Source organism: Chaetura pelagica, unplaced genomic scaffold (genome assembly GCF_000747805.2).
Source record: "Chaetura pelagica isolate M959 unplaced genomic scaffold, ChaPel_1.0 scaffold308, whole genome shotgun sequence".
Taxonomy (NCBI): Eukaryota; Metazoa; Chordata; class Aves; order Apodiformes; family Apodidae; genus Chaetura; species Chaetura pelagica.
Window position 1 is genome coordinate 922,439 of NW_009954442.1, and position 19,401 is coordinate 941,839.

Consider the following 19,401-nt stretch of genomic DNA (forward strand, 5'->3'; position numbering starts at 1 on the left):
TTTTAGAGCTGTAAAGGGATTACATCATTGCTTTAAGGTACTTAGGATTGTACAGGACCTCTTAGGTAAGCAAAACTAATAATCTGTCATCACAGATACTGCACAATGTAATGACTTTCATAACTACAGAGAATAGTATTACAAATAATTAAGAGTTTGGCTTGAATTAAGTCTCTGGTGGTAGGGGCTGGAAAGCTGTTCTACATCCCACATGTTCAAAGCTCTAACAAATAGCAAATGCAGACACACATTTTTTGTACCTTTTGATTATGCAAATTTTATTTTTTTTTTTTTTTTTCAAACAGTCCTTCTGTCTTGTTGGTATTTTCACAGACTTACATGGGCTGATCATGGCCTGCCTGCTCTTTTCTTTAGTCAGCCAAATACAAAAATATGAAACAAAACATGAAGCAAATATTTACTAACAGCTCAAGCCTGATATTTCCCCTTCAATTCCAGTACAGTTACATGCTACTGTCCTTTTCTTTAACACTTTCTAGTCTGCTTTTTAGCTCCTCACTTTCACCTTCTTCAATTGGAGCAATATTTCCCAGTTTTTTGCTGTATAAGATATCTTCACAGCCCAGAGATGGAGGAGTCACTATGTCTCTATACCTATAAAGCTAATTAAAGTATGAGGTCAGCTCATTCAATTTCTTTTTGGTAAACTATGTTACATTTTATCCTCACTTCCTCTTTTCATCTGAGTTTGTGTTGTCTCCTTCATAATTTGTTCTAAAAATGTGCATACTATATTAATCATATTATCAGGTGTAAAAATTCCTTTATCACCTTTGTCCTTTTTTCTTATTGCTGTAAATACTTTGCCCTTTCATATTCACTAGTTCCAGACTTGACAGAGTTAGTCAAGTATTTTGTTACCAGACTTAACATTTGTTTTGCCATCTCTTTCAGGTTTCTGTTGAGTTCCTTGAGTTTTTTTGTCCTTTCTAGCATTTTAGCACCTCTGTTCTCATTATGCATCTTACATTTATGTCTTCAAAGCATTCATATTATTCATTATTTTTTATTTGGAGACTTCTTTAGATTATCCCCACTGATTTTTTGCTTAGGAGCTGTACTTTTTATTGATTTCTTTAACTGTTTCTTTTATTTCTTTGTAAGGTTGCAGTTCTTGCTTGACTTCTGGCAATTCTTACTTCAGGCTTACATTTCTTGATTGCTAAGATAGAGCTTTCTAATTGGTGCTTTTCCTGTACGCAAACCCAAAGCTTATTCTCGGTTTTTCTTTGGTTGGTTGGTTGGTTTTGTTCTGTTGTTTTTTGTTTGTTTGCTGTTATTGCAGTGATTAGGCCAGGTCTACCATTCCCTTCCCTTCCCTTCCCTTCCCTTCCCTTCCCTTCCCTTCCCTTCCCTTCCCTTCCCTTCCCTTCCCTAAAAACTGCCCTGCCCTGCCCTGCCCTGCCCTGCCCTGCCCTTTTCCCCTTTTCCACTTTTCCCTTTTTCCCCTTTTCCCCTTTTCCCTTCTTTCTTTTCTGCTTTCCTTTCCTTCTTCCTCAATTTACAGTTTCTTGATAGTCTTAAGTCTACAACTCAAATTGTCAGGTTTCTACCATTCAAATATCTGCACTTTTTTGCACAGTTCAATGCATCAATTAATTTTCACAGATTATAAAAATTAGCTCTTTTAGGATGTCAAATGTAGTACTGTTTCTCTTCCTTTTTAATTTAAATTGAGTCAAGTCAAAATTACTATCAAAGCTTAAAATATGTGCTGTGACTTTTGGAGTCTCCTCAGTATTTATGAATTTAAAAGAAAATTATATTTTATTTTTTTAGCAAGACTTTTTGGACAGCTTTTTATTTCAACTGATGGCTGGTGTTATCTGATGTTAGATAGAATTCTAGGTGTTGTTCAAACTTTGACCTAATCCAAAACAGAAAAGAAATAGCAGGGCATACTGTAGCATTCCTACTTTTGAGACAATTGGTGACCCACTAATAAGGTTCTCCATTTTTATTACTATTATTCTTATGTATAAAAGTGAGAGGGAGATAATCAATGACAGCCAGCTAACGTCTAATACGTATGAATTCAAACTGCTTTCCAGAAGATGTGTAAAATGGATCTATGTATGTTAAGGAACAAGGAAAGTAGCTATGCCCTCATTATCAACCATCTCTTCTGCTATTTAATCTGCCAAATCAGTTGTAACAATAATCTTTTAAGGCTGTATATCCCTATAACTAGTTATATACTCTCTGCTTGTAAAAATTCCTTTTTTTGCTTTCTTCATAATTTTATTCATAGCCCTGTTTTCCAGAAAAAAAAAAAAAAAGATAGGTCATCTTCTTTGTCCACCTCTTTAGATATATTGAAAATAAAAGATTTCAAAAATAATTACTTCCTCTTTAATTAAAAGTCAACACCTATTGAAGTCAGCTTGTTTTGCAAACCTTTAGTTCTTTCATATTACAACAGTTCCAGTTGCTTCCCTGTTCTGTTTTGTATGTTTCAAATCCAGCTAAAAAGTTAGTTATACTTCTCTGGCTGGCAGTCTTCCAGAATAGTAGTAATGCTCAGAAATTGATTGAATAGCTTTGTCATTCCAGAGAACAAATTAAATCAGAAATGCACCTTTCTAACTGTTGCTCCCTTAATTTCCTCAATCTGCAACCAGTGCACAGGAAACATTTCCCAGCCCAATTATATGAAACACTGAGATCTTTAAAAAATGCACAAGGGGCTCAAGGGCCCCTTCCAGGGGCACAAGAAGTGGCACTGCAGAGCAGCTCAAGCCAAAACCATCCTCCCTGCATGAAGTTTAATGCATGAAAAAAAAAAAAGCAGAATTAAAGTGAAAACTCCACATTCTGTTTTCACTCTTTAGATAAGGAAATTAACAAGTTGTCTAAAAGCCCTTCGTGGAATTTAATTACATTAATTTAAGAAGAGTAGAAAACATTACGTAAACCTCATGGCATTAATTACAAGACAATGATATCACTGACGATGATTGAATTATTGTAAACTACTAATCAGTAGTTCATAACTTAGCAGTTACCCTGCTTTGCCAGGTTATAGGTGCTGTCCCCTAGACAAGGCCTACCATTTCCTGCCGGATCCTTCCTGTGGGGGAAAAGACAGGTTGACACATCTCTGGATGCTCAAAATTCTGCTCTTTTTAACAATGTTGGAATCTGCAGTGTCCCAGTGGCTCTGCTTTCATTGCCACGGTGCTGGATACGCCTACTCTGCCTCAAATGTCAGCAATTAGGTTGAATGTTAGATTCCTGGCAGGTTTTATAAGGAAGACTCAAGCAGAAGCATTTCTGGTTTGTTCGTCTCTGGAGGTGTTCTTTCTATATTTGGACAGAGTACTTTTCTCAGCTATGTCAACAGGAAATAAAATGAAAGATCCTAAGCAGTGAGGAAGAGTCTAAGAACCCCTTATGGCAAGTTCTTAGCATTGATGTTGCCCTAGCATTGTTTTACATCTTCCTCCACTTTAAAAATATACTATTATAATAAGTGCACACTATTACATACTTGTTTAATTTTTAGTTTAAAGGATGGATATATACCTATCAGTGAACATAAAAAGTTTTTTCTGACTAAACACTTGTCTTCTATTCTGGTATCTATTGACTTCTCTTTTTGCCCATTTGAAGTCTGAGTCTCTCTGAGTCTGTTAAGATAACCCCTGGAGAATTTCTTTTCCCTTTTCTTTTTCCTGCATTTCATATATGGATCTCATTGTCTTCAGATTAGAAAGACTCCAGTCCCATTCTAGCTGTTAAATCAGAGTGGGACATTTATTTCTGTCATCATCCAAGGAAAGTTCAGTAGCCTTTCCCTGACAGCATTTCTTTTGAATCATACAAAATTTGTGATATAAAAGATATATTGTACTTAAAACATTTTATTTTATGCCTCTAGCTTATTTCAAATGAAATTTTGCTCTTTTTGGTTCCTCCTTTCACAGATGAGAAAGTACTTTAAGTGGATATGTTTACAGGACTTCACAATACTGAGGTCAAAAGACCAGCAACTGTGGTCTGTCTTAGGAAGGGAAAAGCAAAGAAATAAAAATCTGGAGCAACATTAAATGCTTCAGTTTACCATGTATGTTTTTCTAATATTAAATTAGTAAATATGATGTAAATTAGTAAATTAGTAAAACTGATGCCTCTTAGTAATGAAGTTAAGAAAATGGAACCCAAACTACCAGGTAGTTAACAAAAGTTCCATTGCCTCTCAGGGGATTTAAATTTCATCCACTGAATGAAAATACTCTCTCTGCTTTTCAGCAGTTTCAGCAAAGCAGCTTAGATGAGGGTTGAGGGAGAAATGTCACTTTGTTTCATCAATTTGTGAGATAGTCCTTTGGACTGGCACACTTGAATAAAATGAAGTAATGGTTTAACCCCAGCCAGCAACTAAGCCCCACACAGCTGCTGAAGAAGTGAATCAGAAGGATTTAAGTGAGAAAAGTCATGGGTTGAAATAAAGACATTTTAACAGGTAAAGCAGAAGTCACTCAAGTAGAGCAAGTCAAGGAATTAATTCACCACTTCCCATGGGCAGCCCAGTTTCCAGCCAGCGCCAGGATAATGGCACTCAAGGGTGTGTGACAGTGACTTGGGAAGACAAACACCATTACTCTGAACATTCCCCCTTCCTTCTTCTTCCCCCAGCGTTGTATGCTGACCATGATGTCTTATGGTATAGAGTATCCCTTTGGTCAGTTTGGGGTCAGCTGTCCCAGCTGTGTCCCCTCCCTACTTCTTGTGCACCTCCACCCTTCTTACTGGTGGGATGTGGAGAGAAGCTGAAAAGGCCTTGACACTGTGTGAGCACTGGTCAGCAATGACTAAAACATCCCTGTGATATCAACGCTGTTTTTGGCACAAATCCAACTCATAGCCCTATACTAGCTACTGTGATGAAAATTAATTCTATCCCAGCCAAAACCAGCACAAATAGTAACTCTTGCTATAATGTAAGGTCTTCATTTTATGTATGCCTACTTTTCAATTCATGTCATGATTCAGGTATCTCAATGTACTCTTGTTTAGGGATAATTAATACAGAAAAGACTGAAATACTTTGAGTTACCATTCAACAGAAGAGCTGAGCTTCTGGATTTTTTTCCCCAGAAAATATGAGAAAAACAAAAAATATATGTAATATTAAAAATGTTACACAAAAATAATAATTAGAAAATATTAAAAATGTTTCTGTACTATGAAGTGTAATACCTTATAACAAGTGTGAGGCAATTAGCTTATGGCAATTAGTTTATAGCTTCTTAGAAACAATGTAGGTTTCTTTTGTAGATCAGTAAACTATACTAAAATATTCTGAATTCTGTTGGAGAACTACAAGCTAAAAATTCCTTTAGGTCACATACAACCATCAGAAATTTTGTTCCTTGAGTGAAAAATGTAATTTTTATATGTGAGCAAGTATTATGCACAGCCAACAATTTTACTGCCACATTTCTTGTCTTTCAGACATAAACTTTTCAAAGAAAGCTCAGAAAAGGGCTTTAGAGTCATTCTGAGAAAAAAAACAGGAACTGTTCTTTTTCTGTTTCTGCTCAATTACATTTTTTTTCCTTTAATGCCCAATTCATACTGAATTTCCTGCATCTCTTAAGGGAAAGACTGAATGTTCACTGTGACAAGATGAAATATTAAAGAGGAAGAAGACACCAAGATGTCTGTCTGGGATTGATTCTCACCTTCGTGTATTTAAAGTCAATGTGATAACAAAGAGCTCCAAAAGGAGAAGTTTGATCCCAATGTATCCACAAATTATGATCTGTTTGTTCTATAATTCCTCTCCTTCTTAAGTCAGAGTTAGGTAGCTGCATAGCAAATTGTTTCTTAAGCCCACCATTCAACACTATGCTCTGCCCCATGCCAGGCCATACAGTGACTTTTTTTAATATTTTCTGAGGGGGGAAAAAGAAAAGGAAAAAAGGAAAACAGTTATAGTGAGGTGGGGATATTTTTCTTTTTCCAGTCAAGAGCTATACAGTAAAAACATGTTTTTCAATTATTTCAAGAGCGAGGTGTATTTAGGAACATTCACTGATGCTGATTTGTCTAGCAGCTCCCAGTGGCCTTAGTGCAAATTGTATATGCCAATCAGTGACAGCACATCTTTCCAAATTGCCTTTTAGAATTAAAAGGAAAAAAAAAATTATAAAGAAGTAAAGTGTTTCACCTCATGTACAGCCCTTCTCGCTATTTCAGAAAGTTCAACCAATTGTGGCAGTGTTGGAAACCCAATCATATTACACTGACATTCTTCACAGCTCAGGAAATTCCACATTTCTCTTGTCCTAAACCTGACGTTTCATTAAATGAAGACAAACTACACACACATTAGCAGCTTGTATGTATATTAGTCTACCAGCCTGTTTCAATTAAAATAAAGATTACACACAAGACATTTCGGGGAGTTTTTGTGCAGCATACTATAATTTTCAGATTATAGCAAAAAACACTGTACTCTGTGTATTTGTACAAAAAGATAAATTATCATCTGTATGCATTTAAAAGATTAGAATTTAGTAAAGGGTGGAAACACTCCACTCTAATAAATTAGACTGCTGAATTTGTTACACAGCCTTGCCTCATGTCTTCTTGCCCATTTTCTTCAGCAATGTAGAACAGGAAGATTATTTCAGTAGGATCCATTTCTTACTTGTCCTATGATACAGTCACATACTGGTAGGCGCACAGTTTTGTGGTTTTAAATAGTTTATAATTACAATTTTCTGGTCTTCCGAGTTATATATTTCAAGGGGCAATGGAGTAGAAGGAATCATTATTAATTTGGAATTTGTTTTCAAATTTTTACTTTAAAAATCATTAATTTATAAAATAAGTTTGTGTGTAAGTACATTTATATTATTTCCTTCATACATTTGCAAAGACTGTAATGTATATTTTGGGAGAGTGTATGTGTGCATCTGTGTTCATGGAAATGAAACAAATTGTGAAATATGGCTTTACAACCTGTGTTTTATGTTGCATTACAAGCTTTGCTTTACTTTTATGATTATTTATTTGCTTAATGAAATTATAATATTTCTTACTCCAAACAGGGTGTTTTCTCTGCTTGGATAGGTTTAAGATTGTGGTGTTTCTCTTGATTAGAAGTTAATGTCTTGTTTGTGAAATGCATCCTTGAATACTGAATTTCTTTGTTCTCTAACATTTATTTTTAAATCCCATCTTCTTCAGAGGCACTGTAGTCTCAGTTTTACCTGGTAGACACCTAACCAAGGCTGCAGATAGTATTGATTAGTTTTCCAGTTCATCAGCCAGATAGAACACTAAGGGGGAAAAGGTGTCTTCAGACTAAACAATTTTTTCATTATTTTATTTTGAGGATGAAACTTTTAATCCAAAATTACATATTTTATTTTCAGGCATACTTGAAAAGCAGTACAAGGGCTAAATAGTCAAGCGCTGCCAATAATAGAGCTATATCCTGTTGCCATATCAAGTGGCTCACGAATGAGGAGACCACAATTGAGGCAGCTGACTTTTCTTCTTCACCTAGTATATGGGACACATGCTGTATCAGGCTATTGTTCACCAGCCTGAAATAGGTGATAATAGTTGTTTGGCAGCCCCTTGAAAGGGTTTGAAAGAAGGAGAAAGATAAGGAGAAAAGCACTTAAGAGGGGAATATATCACCTCAGTCTTCAATATCATGGTTGAGTGCTGGGAATCAAGAGATATTTAGGGCAAAAACCATCATACTCTATGTATGAGAGTGTACTCAAAATCTACAGCTACTCAATTTAAAGTAAAAACCAGTGTAAATACAACCAGAGCAACAGTTTTAGCAAATTTATTTACATACGTGAAATCAATGTATTATTACATAATTGTGTATCATTATTAATATGTATTTTATCATAAAATAATTATTTTTTGTATTTTTTGTAATTATTGTTGTAGATTGTAATTATAGAAGGTATTCCTATAATTTAATGTACAGAATATTATATTATACTGTAATATAATTATGTGTTATTATACATAAGTGAAGAAAGAAGAGAGCAAATATAGTCCCTTTTTGTATGTTTGGATTGCCTTGACGCCAGGTGGAAAAGAGTACAGCTTTTAAAAATCCCTTCAGGACAAAGGAGTACAGAAGTACTGGTATTACAGAAGTAATTGGAATACAGAAGTATTGATGCTGTCACCGTTTAACTCAGGATTGGCAACTAAATGAATGACAATAATGCTCCCTATTCCCTCCCCCTCTTAGGTGGGGAAAGGAGAGAGAGAATAAGGAGAGAAGCTTTCTGGATTGAAAACTAGAATAGACAGCTTTAATTAAATACTAATGATAAAAGAAAATATGTACAATTATATACATATGTGTTAAGGAATGTGCAAAACCCCATTGCCTCCCTCTACCCCAGCAACTCCCATGGCATCTCCGGAGCTGTAAGCAGTTCTGAAATGTCCCAGAGCGCTTCTGAAGATAGCAGAAGAGCAGACAGGAGATGAGGGCAGAGATATGAGGGTCAGGAATGCACAGGCCTGGGGTTCAAAGGAGATGGATAGATGGAATCTTCCTGGACACTGACCATGGATGGAAGAAGAAGGAAAAGGGCAGTTCGCTTCCATGATCCCCGAATTTATAGCAAGAGGGAATATGTACAGGATAGAATAACTTGTTTGGCCAGTTTTGCCATCTGACCTGTCTGCTTCTACCTACAGAAATGTTTTAGATAGGACTCTTCTGCTCTTTTAGTGTCTGAAGCAGCAAATTCAACAAGCAGAGCCAAGTGTCCTTGGTCTCTCAGCAGTAACTATAAACATTTGGGTATTATCAGACCACTAGCTGGAAAACTTGCTGCTAATTTCAGCAAGTGAGCTTCTTAAAAGACAGTTCACTGAAGAAAAAAAAAAAATCAGTAAAAGGAAAACTGGTTTCATTCTGGCTCAAACCAGGACAGATGCCAAATTAGTTCTATTTCTGGAAGTTCTGTCCTAGTTGGTCTCAACATGTAGACCTGACATTTTAAACCTGAATCATGTTAAGAAAGTGTAATTTCTCTCAGCTTTTCTTAGTGTCCAGAATGAAGATTTCCCTTTTGTTGGGCGTCAAGTCCTGTAAAAGTCCTAATAATGAGGGAACAAAAACTCTCTTCTTAAGAGTCTGTGGCAAAAGAGAGTCAGTGAACATCCATCTAAGGACTCAGTGGGGAGTAAAGGTACCCTCCAAAACTTCCTCATTATTTTCTCCTTCTGTTGCTGCCTCCCTGCTCTTCTCAAAGAGTCCATGAGAATGCAGAGAATGTACTGTACAAAACAGGTTTCAAACCCAGCAAATCAAGTTCTACTCTTTAGATATGGTACACTTAGAGTACAGCTTTCAAAACTAAAAAAAAGCTTTCTCAGTATCATGGAATTTCCAGATGCTAATTGTTTTACCAATGCTACTTGACCCTGACAATTTTCTTCAGATTCACAGCAGCTTGTACCACTTGCAGATAATTTCCTACATGTGAAACTCCTACTAGTTCAGCAAGTCTTAATAGATTGCACAGGACACAGCTAAAATTCAGCCTGGAGCTAAATCAAAGGAGTTAGTCACTTAATCAAAGATCACTGGGGAACCTTCAAGGGAAGTAGGTCATGTTGTTCCTCTGTTTTCACCTCTCAGGAGAGGTGCACCTCCTGAAGTGAGGGGCACAGGAGTGCTGTGCAGGTTGCAAGTCCCCAGGGACTACTAGTCCTTTCCTCATCAGTACCAGCTTCTCCGTTTTCTCTCCCTAAGCTGCAGCTCCCTGACAGTCCGTTCTGTCTTCAGCAGGATGACCCTGCCAGCATGTAGTATCTTTTTCTGGAGATGCACAGAAACCTGAGCCAAGTTAATTGTGTTTCGAAAGACATTTCAGAGGGCAGAGAGGAGGAGAGAGCTCTGCACACCACAGAAAATACTTACTTCTCACTTTATTCTGGTTTCTATTTCCCTGCTTACAAGAAGTGGAGGTGAGATAAATGAAGACATCTCATAAACTCATTCTGGCCTAAAGTCAGCAGGGAAAGACTTGGCTTTTGAATGCCTGGTCTAAATGTTAGTGAATTTATTTTTTTTCAGGTGAATGTAATCTGGTTTTAACCTGCCCTTCTTCATTATGCTGCCAGATGGTGCTTGGGTATAACAGATGAAGTCAAATTATCCATGTCACCCTTCCTTTGCCCTTCCTTTTTAGCCTGGCATGAATATATGGAACACCAGTTCTTGATAATGCTCAGCTGCTGGATTAAAGTTGCCTTTGACATTTACTTTCCCTCAGGAAATCCTGAAGAGCCAGCATAATCATGCCAGACAAACAATTGACAGTTATTCACCATATTGTCAGCTGAGCCACTTTGTGCTTTGACTCCTTTTGACCTCATAAGGTGAGTGAAGATGATATTTGTATTACTTGAAGAGAAACTTCTAGGGAACACCTTGAACATTCCCAAGGTGGCACAATTTAGTACATTGCTGTTGTTATCAGTCCACTCCATAACTGTGCTTTGAAGATCAATGTTCCTGAGCTATGCAGGAGATATAAAACCAAGCTTCTATGGAACTAGTCTGCAGCTAGTCACAAGTAAGAAATAATATCTTTAGGAGAAGGTCAACATTTTTAGAGGGCATAGAGGATTAAACACAGTCAGGATCCCAAGGTAATGCAAGGATCTATAAAATACCAGATTCTTAAAGGTTCTCATCTATTTTATTTTACTGCCACATGCATATTCAATTTGCATCACATCCTTTTCTGTACAGAAAAAAAAAAAAGAGTAAAATTTTAAATTCCTTCTTGTGGGACCAAAGTCCATATCGCCCTGGTATTTCCACCCTTGCAAAGTTTGCATCAGCCAACTGTGCAACTCAGTAAGATTGGATTTAAAGAGCCAAACAGTGCTTGGCCCTAGTGAGTTTACTTTCAGAGTGAGAGGTTTGGGTGGCATCTTTTGCAGTCTGTCTACTCAATGCACACATTTGATCTCGTCTGATTACTTTGAAAGGATCCCAAGGCACTTAAAAATGAAAGGCTATGATAGAATCATAGAATGGTTTAGGTTGGAAGGGACCCTTAAGGATCATCTACTCCCAACAACCCTGCATGGGCAGGGTCATGTTCCACTAGCCCATGTTGCTCCAAGCCCCATGTGGCTTCAAACGCATCCAGGGAGGGTGCATACACAGCTTCTCTGGGCTCCTCTTCCAGTGTCTCACCACCCTCACAGTAAATAATTTCTTCCTAATATCTAACCTGAATCTACCCTCTTTCAGCTTGAAACTGTTCCCCTCTTTTCCTCACTACACGCCCTTGTAAAAAGTCACTTGCCAGTTTTCATGTAGGACCCCTTCAGGTACTGGCAGGCTTCTGTAATCACAAAGTCACAGGATCACAGAATATTAGGGGTTGGAAGGGATGGCTGGAGATCATCAAGTCCAACCCTCCTGCCAGAGCAGGACCACCTAGGGCAGCTCACACTGAAATGCATCCAGATGGGTCTTGAAAACCTCTGGAGAAGGAGACTTCATAACTTCCCTGGGCAGCCTGTTCCAGTGTTCTTTAACCCTTATAGTAAATAACTTCTTCCTCATGTTGAGGTTGAACTTCTTATACTCTAGCTTGAATCCTTTGTCCCTCATCCTGTCACAGGGCACAAGTGAAAAGAGGTTGTCCCTTCCTTCTTGAAACCCTCGTATTTTAATACATAAGTAATTAGGTCTCCTCTCAGTCTTCTCCTCTCCAGACTAAAAATCCCCAGGTCTCTCAGCCTTTCCTCATAAGGCAGGTGTTCCAGTCCCTTAATCACCCTCATAGCCCTCTGTTGGACTCTCCCAGGTAAGTCCCTGCCACTCTTGAACTGAGGAGCTCAAAACTGGACACAATACTCTAGGCGAGGTCTCACTAGGGCAGAGTAGAGGGGGAGGAGAACCTCCCTCAACCTTCTGGGCACACTCTTCTTAATGCACCCCAGGATGCCATTGCCCTTCTTGGCCACAAGAGTACATTGCTGTTTCATGGATAACTTGTTGTCCACTTGTCCAAGGTCCTTCTCCATGGGGCTGCCTGTAGCAGATCACCTCCTAACCTGTATTGGTGCAAGTTCACTGGCCAAGTTCACCCCTCCTGGTGCCTTCACGGAATGTCCCACCATGTTCCTCCATGAGTGCAGGGGGATAGCTGCCATCTCACCATAGGCTGCAGAGAGACTTCTCCTTGGGCACCTTCTGCCCCTTCTTCCTCAGCAACCATGGACACCACTCTGCCTTTCCAGCTGAGCTCTTTCTTCCAACTGCCCGCTCTGCTCAGCTGTCATCTCAGTTCTTTGGTATGTTAATTGCTGAGGCGCATCAGTTGTCTCTCTAATGACTCCTTGGCTAATTTTGGACCTGAGGGGAGCACTGGAGCCACCCCTGGGGCCTTTTCGCAACTACCAAAAATCCCGCCAAACCAGCATAATATGTATACACATATTTATAGAACTAAATGGTAAAAAAGAAAGGGCTTTTATATAGATATTATTTGCATAATTTTATTTAAAATAATTTAGAGTTACATTAAAGGAATATTTAGTCGTTACCTTCCTTTATGGTTGATAACATTATAACATGAAAGGGAACATAAGATATCTTTCACAGTAACATTACTAGCAATAACACTACATGACAATGCTGGTTGACTTAGCAATACATCCATATGAAAACACTGGTTATAACATTTTACTGCCCTGTTACACATACTCTGCCTATGCTTTTCTCCAGCAATCCCTCATAAACCAATAGAATTATAAGACCACTTTATCACATAAATTCTTGATCTCTGTTCATCTACGCAATATTTTATATCATATGGTGCTTGCCATTGGTGCATTAAGTCATGTGTGTACAGATTTCCCACACACTCCTCATGTTTTCATCCTTTTATTTCTCATGTCCCCTTGGAGTACACAAAGAACGCCATTTTTGTTAAGTAGGTACTTATTAGTGAACTTGATGCTCTCTCTAGTTGTTTAGCAATATCAGAAACTTTTATTCGTTACTTCTTTGATTTTACTGTTCCTGCAAAATTCTGTTTGGGAGTCTCAGACTCTACTCCCTGCCTTAAGATCAATTATGGTGTATTACTAAAAAATAAGAAGTCCAGCTGTGCCAGTATAAGGTTTTTAAAGGGGTTGTTCAACCTGGACCTTCAGGTGTATCCTAGCATCCTGTGTTTTTCACAGGTGGTGCTAGTTAGTGGAAAGATAATCAGGACAGGTGTTGTACATTCATGCAATTTCCTAATATACTCACAGTCAAGTTTATCACTGAAAAGTGATAATTAAATGCATGAATAATGACAGTTGACTTTGTTATGTGCTTTGTAACCACACCAGCACTTGGCGTTAGCGCTTGGAATACAATTTTTCTAACTGTAGAGAAAAAAAGTCAAAATGTAGCATGCATTTTCAAACAAGAACTGATGAACTGTGCTATGGCTTCTTTAGAATGTTTTCCTTGAGCTAGCAATCTTTTTCCTTGTGTCCAGCCACAACAACCTGGTTTTCATTCATGAACTAATCATGTAGAGAAGCAGGTATTGGTAGCAGTGGGATGATTTCACACATGCACCTGCAGAACTGTATAATATACAGCAGAAGTTTAATAATGTTATTAATCCCCTTTTTTGTCTGACTAGGCTCACACAGTGGCAACAGCTCTTCCTCTCTCTAGAGGAACTACCTTTACACTCTATGATAGAGCAAAGCTAGTACTAGAGGTACAACTGGCTGTAACTCATTTGTTTTACATGATCTTAAAAAAAAAAATATCTGATCCTTATGTCTGGATTTTTTTCTCTATGTCAGGTAACACTGGGTGACCCTGAAACAGTGTTTCTAAATGCTACAGAAATGTCCAACAGTATAAAAAATATCCAGTGTTATTCATAAATAGGAGGAAAATATCTACATAATTGCTTTTACTTTCCAAACCTAAGATTGAATGCAAATTGCTCTCAGCCTAGAAGGATAAGATTAACTTAAATTTGAAATTCTGAATATATTAATCAGTACTATTTTACCTACATTTTGTACTTGGATATTTTTTGGGGTTGGAACTGGTAAAATTCAGGTAAGCTGAACAAATGTTGCTGCATACATGAAGAACTTGGGTGTATGTCTTCCTCTGTGTGAATTTGCAGTGGTTATGGGTCTTTTGCCAGTCCAGAGGATGAGGCTGTGTGTTTCAATCCTTTCCTTTTGAAGTTGCCAGAAATTTTTTATACCTGATCTCTGGGTGAGCAGATGAGCTGTTAACGAGTGGCTCTAGGTGAGATGTCTGCCTGTTGTTTGGTATGGACCATATTGTTGGCATGGAGAAATATTTCTCCCTTCTTCTAGATAGTTTTCACTCTCTACTATATTGGTTTCTCTTTATTTTTCCGAGTCGTACTGAAAGCCAAGGAGAGTCATGTGGGTAACGAGAAGGAAGAAGTTGCTGGTAGAATGGTTGGGCTGTTCAAAGGTGGGTATCCATAATAATGGCTCATTTTAGGAACGGTGAAATGCTTTATTTCAGTCTTCTGTAAAAACAGTTTAAATTGTTGGTTTTGAATAACATCTTCCATTTACCTTTTAACAGTTAACTTTAAAGGGTTAGATAACTCCTAAAAAATTTTCTCTAATTTCTAGATTATTGAACTATTTTGATGAGTAAATATTTTTCAAACATTTTAAGCATTCTCCTTAATTTGAAAAAAAAATAATATTGAAAAAGTCTGTTATGACTGGCCTAGAATTATCTGTTAAACTACATTTATGGTGGTTTCAATTATCTATTTGCTTAACTTATTATTTTTTTAAATCAAGTTAGAAGACTGATCTTTAGTATCTATTATTTACATCTGAAACTAATTACTTGACCTTCTAAGCAGGAATTATAATTCAATATATTTTTTTTTTTAAAAATTTATTGTCTGTATTTACTCTACAGCTTTTTACAGATATTATTGCCTTGAGTTAAAATAACTAAAGCTGCCTCTTTTGATCTGCAAAGCTGGGTGAGAATAAGAATGCTCTAGTTTGCTAAATGCATTTTCATCTCAGCTACTCATGCACAGTTTAGAATCTACCATAAAGCCATGCTCATTTAAATTCCTTACCATCAAAAAATGTATTTCCTCCTATCAGAGTTATGAAGAGAAGTGTAATCTATAAATCAACTTTGGAGCTTTTTTTGTGTTTGAGGATTTTCTGCTTTCTCTCTCTGAGGATTAAGAATCATGACTCGAGGCAGGCCATTAAGTATCATCTATCTATCGGAAAGTTTGGTAGATGCAAGAAAAATGGTGGTTAGACTTGATCAAGGAAAGAACTACAGAAAGAAAAAGCTCAAATTCTCTATTAGTTCTGCTCTGCTCGAAGTTAGACACTGTGGTAGTTTTCATTTAAACTTAAATACATTGCATTTCACTATATGAATCGTAACAATTAGTATATTTTTATGATAAATTTGGGAAGGATAGAAGAACATGACATGCTTTCATGTCTTACAAATTATTTCTATATCTTTTTTTAGTAGCTTAAAATAGAAGATGGGAAGGGAGGCTCCTCTCAGTTGTCAGGGTTTTGTTGGCAAAGCCAACCCAATAATAGAATTAAGGTTATCAAAACTAGCATTTCTAGTTGGTAAGATAAAGTACTTGATGTGAACATTTCTAGTATTTAAGCAAACACTTTCTAAACTTTAGTAGGGACAAATAGGAAATTAAAAATGTGGTGGAAGATAACAATATAGGAAGGCAAATTAGGATTTGTTTTTTGTCAAGTAAGTCACAATGGTCTATCAGAATTATTAAATATTTATCTCCACTCTTTCTTATATACCTGGGAATGGAAGACAACAATGGGACTTCTACCCTCTGCTGCTCAGCCTTTGAAAGAAGAGTTGATGCAAAGCAAGACTGCATCCAGAGTCAAAATGACTGCTCAGAGTCACAGCTGACCTAGAAACGCAAGTGGGTTTTAGTGTTGTTTGTTTGTTTATCATACTAAAGCTAGACACAGTGGATGAAACAAGTAGTATACATAATGAGTTATAATTAAAAAAACATCTTTATGAAAGTGAATGTTGTGGTTTCGGCCTAACCAACAACAAAGAACCATATGGACACTCACTCACTCCTCCCTGCCCACTGTGGGTGGACAAAAACTAACTAAATGGTCGTGGATCAAGGCAAGGACAAGGAGGGTTCACTCACCAATTATGGTCGTGGGCAAAACAGACTCAATTTGGGGAGAAAATATAATTTTAATTTATCGCATTATCCAGTGTTTCTCTCACCTCCACTGTGGCATTCCTCTTCACTCTGCTCTTCGTCTCCCAGTCTCCTCTGCTCTCAGGTCCTATATCAGTTCATTTTTCCTTTATTCATATGTTAATCACAGAGGCTCATCTATTGTCTCTGATGGCTGGTCTTGGCCAGAGGTGTGGCTGCTTTTCAGCAGCTTCTTACAGACCCCCCAGGGCCCTTCCCCCCCTACCAATCTGGCACCTCACAAAACAAATTAGTGCATGTACCACTATTATTGTGTCTCCCTATTAAAATGAATTTTCACAGCATTGCTAAACATCAGCAGTACTATCAAGCATTGTGTTTGTGTACCAAGTACCATTATGAATTCAATATTCACTCTTTTCCTGGTACCTAAAATAGCTGACAGCTTCTGACTTTCTAGTCTCTGCAGAATAACAAATATGGCATTTTCCAAATGCAATATTCTCAGTGCTGTCCTAAGTGTGTTTTAGCCATATCAACATAAAAGGGATGATTTCATTATGAGTTCACTGTGCAGCTTTTTAGAAGAATGGAGATTGAGCTGAAAAATAAGCTTCTGGATGCAAAGTGAGACTTAGTGGTCTGTTTGACGTGAGAACTTGTCAAAGATGTCAAAGCCAGACTACTACTGAGTTATTGGTACTAATCAGTCCTGCCCTGTTTCTTCCTGAGGACTGCACAGTGCAGGTACAGCAGGACTTGGTGAGAGTAAAGGAAGCATTATAACGCTCTCTGTTTTCTGTTCAACTAGTAGGCACTTGAGATCACAGCTTTCTCTACCTTTCTTGGAAGGCACTAGATCACCAGGCAGCTTCCAAGGCACATGCAAGTGGTGAGCTGCCATCTGGCTGAGGACCACTGCTGCAGAAAAAGGAACACTGCAAGAAGTGTGTTTTCTTGGTTTATATTAGTTGAAAAAATGAGGGCAAATTTTTTATTTTTTATTTTTTTTTCAAGGAAACTTGTTCATTAATAGATGGAATTGGGATTTCCCTTTAGCACAGAGATTGAAAAAAACCCAGAACTGCCTGTTGGATATTTACCTCTCAGACTAGTACCAGGTTATCCTTCTTGGCTTCTTTTAGAAACAAATAGGTTTCTAAAAGCAAGGTCAGGCTTTGGGTGGAAAAGATAGAAAGATCTTCCTGGAAAGCATAGTAAGAAGTGCTTAACTAGCCACATGACACATGGAACTGACTTCTTCTTTCTGTCTTTCTGTCTTTTCCTTTGCTTTACAGATGTACAGTGGAGTATGGAAAGCAAACAAATAATTAAACTGCATTGCTTCTGTAAACCTCTGCCTTTTAATGTGTTTCTTTGTTGGCTGAGTTCATTAAACTGCAAGCTTAATATCATCTAGATTGGAATCAGAAGTAGGCATGACACCTCTTAAAGTTAACAAAAATTTTCACTTCTGTTCCTGCTATATGATTCAATATTCCTGGTAGTTATCTACTAACACGTACTTTGTCCTGACATATGTCAGCCTGGGTGTTTTAAATTATGTTTGTTTTGCTAGCGAGTCTTGTAGATTTACTCTATCTTAATCTGTTAATTTGTTATCTCCTGCAGACCCTTGGGGAAATACTGTTTTTTTTTGTTCTGTGACTGTACAGTGGTTTAGTGCAATGAGGTCCTGATCTATGAAAATGTCTGCTAGGTACTTAGTAACACAGATGAGTAAAAACACTGCCTGCACCTGCTAATCACTGAACACAGAGTGCACATGTCTCGTACAGGTTGTTTTTGTCTCATTGGACAATAACAGGCCTCCAAGTGTGCTGTGCACATGGTACCCACAGTGGATGGCCACACATTCTGCACAAAGCCTTTATTTTCCCTCTTGTCCTCACCCACAGTAGCAGCAATGGGCAGAGATATAGTTCCTCAGCCTACAAACTGTGCATGGGAGACAGGGAGAGAACTGCATGAGAGACCAACAGTGAGAAGCAGTTTGCTCTCTAATGAGTTACTACAGGAATATGTCATCAATCCTTTCTGCTTCTTCCTGCCACTGTACAATCTCCCTTTCCTGATCTGTTTCTGAATAGCACTTTCCAGTCTTAACTTCGGTTTTGCATTTGTGCTTAGTCCTGGATGTACCTCCACTAAAATGGACAGAACATGCAAAGAAGCCATTTACACTTGCAGGCAGGCCCAGAGGATGCTACCTGTGAGTCACATTTGTGAGTCTGTCAATCTCATTGTTCAAGAAATCTTTTTCTCAGCTTGGCCTCCATTTTACATGAATTTAAATGAAGGCAGAGAAGTTGCTAGTGTTGTAACTCATCTGTTATGCTGTGCTGTAGCAGTATCATGTAATGCGTAGCAATAGTCAGATTTTCCTTTATTAGATATGACTGACCAGAGTTATTAATACTTAATGGGAATCATATTGTTGCATAGTCTAATCCAGGATGTACAATGTTTCTCCAGAGTACTATGAATTGTTTTAAATCCTGGATTATTCCAAGTTCAGCAGTCTTTCTGCAAGACACCATAATGACTGAAATCAATGGAGGCACTCAGTCTAATGACTTCCTAATTGAATTGGAAAATACTATTTTAAAGGATGGAAGATCGTCTCTAAAACTTGCTTACTTCCCTTTGGACTATCACTGTCAAAAATAGTTGGCCTTCTGGTTGCTCAGCAAATTTTATTTGTTGTCCCAGACTTCTTTAATGGCAGTGGGAGTGGTGGAATCTTAGGACTAATGTACTGGAAATATTTAGTATTATATATCTATATATAAATATAGATATTTATGCATATGTGTGTGTTCACATAGATAAGTGTGTGTTTTATTTTATCCTCTGCTCAGTAGGTTTTATAAAAATATATGTTCTGATTATATATCTCAGGAGCTTTTGGTTAGATGTATCTTTACCTCACCTTGAATTAAGAAAAATAAATCTCTTCTGGATTAACTGTACTTCTGAAACTGATATTATATTGCTAATTGAAAAATGCTATTTTCCATGGAATAAAAGCTGAAGATGTTTATTAGAACTTGAAATCAGTAAATAAAAGACAGAAAATATTAGATTTGCCTTCCTGTTTTGA